This window comes from Notamacropus eugenii, chromosome 2, assembly GCF_028372415.1.
Source record: "Notamacropus eugenii isolate mMacEug1 chromosome 2, mMacEug1.pri_v2, whole genome shotgun sequence".
NCBI lineage: Eukaryota > Metazoa > Chordata > Mammalia > Diprotodontia > Macropodidae > Notamacropus > Notamacropus eugenii.
The window spans coordinates 213,090,731-213,094,924 of NC_092873.1; the positions used below are offsets into that span (position 1 = coordinate 213,090,731).

Sequence of the window (4,194 nt, forward strand, 5' to 3'; positions counted from 1 at the left end):
CACTTGTCCTATCAGTTACCAAACACCAACCCTGTATTACTCCCATCATTTGCTTTTTGTTGTTGTTCGAGATAACCAAGTCACACAAAGAAGTCATACAAACAAGCTAACTAGAGTCATTATAAATTAATATTGTTTCACCCCAACTGGGTTCTTTTTGCAGTATGGATATCTTTTTAATCCTTTCTCATTGATTTCCTATCCCATTCCCCATAGCAGCTGTCCTAAACCTATTTCTTTCCTTCCTTCCTTCCTTCCTTCCTTCCTTCCTTCCTTCCTTCCTTCCTTCCTTCCTTCCTTCCTTCCTTCCTTCCTTCCTTCCTTCCTTTCTTCCTTCCTTCCCTTCCTGCCTTCTTTCCTGCCTTCTTGCCTTCCTGCTTTCCTTCCTTCCTTCCCTTCCTGCCTTACTGCCTTCTTTCTTGCCTTTCCTTCCTGTTTTCCTTCCTTCCTTTCTGCCTTCCTTCCTTCCTTTCTTCCTTCTTTCCTTTTAGAATTTACCATCATTCTTTATTTTTATGTGGGAGATCTCCATCATTTTATAGAAACCTTTCTGATCCAGAGAGAGACTAGATTAAGAGCCAGAATATTTACATACATATGTCTGTGCACAATTAGGATTGGGGGGCAATCAAGCTCTGCTCTCAATCCAGATGAAAGAGGCTTGTTAAAAAGAAACTGATTATGGGCTGAGTGCTATTTCTGAGGTAGAGGGGCACATATCAAGACAACTTTCAGGGAAATCTTGTTGGGGGAGTTCGATGGTCAACCCTGCTGCTACTCTAGCACAGATGATAAGAGCCAAGGAGCAGCAGCTAGTGCTGGTCACCCCTGGGCATGTAAGGAAGAAAGAGGCTGGAGGGGAAGGCAATACTATGGAGTAGCCTTTTTTCCTTTGCTGTTGAATTGGCTTCCTATTTGGCTATAGGGGCTGCCTAGCTAGAGTAGATGGTGGTACACACACCAATCAATCACCTCTCTACAAGGATCCTGGAGAGTCTTTGTGAAGACCACAAATGGTCTATAGGACAATCCCCTTTGGTTTCTTCTCCACACCAAGCCCTAGAGCAGTCTCTGCCCTTGAGATGTGCATGCTAGGGGCTCAGAGGACAATCCTGCAGTTCAGGTGGTTCCCACACCCATTTTTCTGGTGTTTCATCTCCAGGTGCTTCTTCTGAACCCTCTCAAATTACTGCAGTAGCTCCACAAGGTCAATGCTGTAAGAATTCACTTTCTGGGAACATAGGGCTATCCTTATACTATCCTCAGTCTACATGAGTTTTGGGTTGGGCACATAGTGCACTTGATGGGACAAGAACTGGAAGGCATTGTTCTATGGGACAAACTTGAACAGAGAGGGCTTTGATCAGGTAGGGGTTGTTCTTCATATCCAGCAGCTACAAGTGCAGATAGATGAAAACTGAGCATTCAATCAGTTGCACAAGCATGTCTACTTCAGTGAGGGAGAAAATCCACTTCTAGATGACAAAACTTCTGGATGAGGTTTTGGCATGCTGGTAGTTTTGCATAAGGAGGCAGTGGGGCACCAAGGTGACTGGGTTGTGGCACCAGGACTGGTAAAGGCAGCAAAACAAGCTCTGGTTCTCTAGAGTTCTCTAGAGGAAGGTCTTTGAACTGATTTCTTAGCTGGAAGAGCTCTGTGGAGGTTGATAAGATATGTATTCAGGATGTGAACTATTGTTGAGACAAATTTGAGGTCTTCTGGGAAAAGATATTCCCAGCATACAACAGTAAACACAGCAGCCTGATGATGAAAGCTCCTTGGATCTCTAGGAGTTTGTATTCGTTGCTTCAGCAAGTCCTTCAGCAAGATTATCATGAACTTGTAAGAATTCACAGTGGATGAGGAAGGTGAGCATTCTAAACTTTTGCTACCTGGGGTTCCAGAAGGCTGGTTATATAAAAAGATGGGCACTTTCAGATCCCAGAGGCTAACCCACAGGTTGGGGTTATAAAAGGGGCCAGGTCCTTTCCTTGGGCCTACAGGGGATGATGCAATATTTGCCAAAATCTCCAGGTCCTTCAGGATAACCTCATCTGATTCCACAAGTTTGAAGTAAGATGGCAAAAAAATTGTACGTTGGAACATCTTCCAGGGAGTCTTGATATATAAGTGGCAGATTCATTTTAGGATAGCAATCCTGGCCATAATAGCAAAGGCTTGGTCATGGAGGTGGTGGGTCATCACCTGCATGATCTCATCAATGTTTGGTATCATTGACAGCCATTTAAAACTAGCTAGAGTGAAGAGATTGAAGCTGGAGTCACAAGAAACATATAGGTTGCCACTGGTGGTCACTCCTATCTGGTTAAGGAATAGTCTGACCTGGTTTCTGGATGACCCATAGCTTTGGGCCTCAGTTCTTCTGGCATTATCATCAGGGGTGACTAGTTTCATCAGACTCTGCTTGCACACACTGGCCATCTCCTTTATGTTTTATTTTGGTTATCATAAGCAGGCAGGGCAAAATCAGGTCAAGGTCCCCGAGGAGTAAGGCAACACCATCCATCCAGCCAGTTGGAGGAATTTCCGCATCCAGCACATAGTTGTGGGCTGAATCAGATCATCAAAGTCCTAGCAGTGAATCACCAGGTGTTGGCCATATCAGCTAACTTGACACTAGAGGAATCCTTTTTAATCTCTTTTAAGATGGCTAGCATATTTTCCCTATTTCTTTCCTGTTGTCTCCCAGGATGGGGAATATCTCATTTAGTATCTCAGGCAGGTAATCTAGCAAGTTAATGTTGGGCACAGATTTAAGAAGCAGATGAACTGCCAAATGCACTGATTTTGGGGGCTTTTAACTTGACTAAGGAATGAAGCTCATTAGGCAAGCATTGCTTTTGGTCACAATGTGCTTTAAAAGGTGGTATCGGAGCTCAGAGCCACTTTTGACACTGAGATCTGGATCAGCAGCCAACTAACTTAGCCCATCAAAAAGCACATCAAAGGTCATGACAGAGACCACCCTGAACATACTGTACAGGGCTTCAGAGGCATAGCAGTGCAGCCAGCTATTGGCATCATTGAAGAATGTTAGCACGTCAGTTCCCTTAGGTACAACCCAGAGTCCTTGCCTTACACAATGTAGCAACCCAATAAGTCTCCCTTTTCTCTTGTGATGATATTGGAAGAGAGCAAACCCCTGGAACAGAATTCAGATCACATGCTTAACCTGTACCCTGTTATTCTGGTCCACAAATCAGCTTCTTGATTTCTAGCACTACCACCTTCCTCTTTATATACAGCTTGTCTTTGAGGGCACACAGGTTGTTGGGCATGAAAGGCATAAATTTCTACTCATTTAGAACTGCAGCGGGGACAGAGACAGGAAGGGAGGACTGGGAATGAGAAGCATGGGACTTGGAGCCTGTGGGACATCTGTGGCTCCTTACCCACTTGCTCGCTGCTGCTGCCACCACATGGGTACTTCCTTTACCAGGATCCCAAACTTTTTATGTTCACCTAAAACTTCCCATACCTACCTCTGCTAACAACTGAGAACTTCCTCTTTTATATTAGTAAGACAATGGTCAAGCAGCTAGGTGGCTCAGTGGATAGAGCAATGGACCTGGAGTTAGAATCTGACCTAAGACTTGCACTAGCTGTGTGACCCTGGACACTTAACTCTGTTTGCCTTAATCCTCTGGAGAAAGAAATGGCAAACCACTCCAGTGTCTTGGCCAAGAAAACCTCAAAGAGTCAGAAAACAAAAACAAAATCTATGGAAGTCATTCAAAGTGAAGTCTCTCTTTCCCCATTCTTATCATTTTCAAAACTTCTTGACACCATTTCCAGCTCTTTTTTTCCTTTCCATCAGAGTTTAATAATAAAGTGGTCCTTCTCCTTGCCAACCTCATATGATTCATTCCAGCAGAATTCACCCCTAATCCACACCTTTTTCTCTTTATTCTTGACACTTTCTTTATGGGTTTCTTGGTTCCTTCAGTCTTAGAAAAATTTAATTATACTATATCAGATCATCCCTTAAGTGGTTATTCTGTATCTGCTCCTTTTCTTAACCAAATTCCTGGGTAAAGTTGTCTATTCATTGCCATTGCATCTTCTCTCTGGATTGTTTGTAATTTACTTTGAAACTCATCACTCAACTATAACTATTTTTCCAAAGTTACCACTGATATCTTAAGTACCAAATTTGATGGTCTTTTCTGAGT

General features: G+C 43.3%; 1 pseudogene; it reads right to left on the reverse strand.

The window, feature by feature from the left end:
- Positions 1-1,186: 1,186 nt before the first annotated feature.
- LOC140522921 (protein VAC14 homolog pseudogene) lies at positions 1,187-3,300 on the reverse strand (annotated as a pseudogene).
- Between the last annotated feature and the right edge of the window lie 894 nt (positions 3,301-4,194).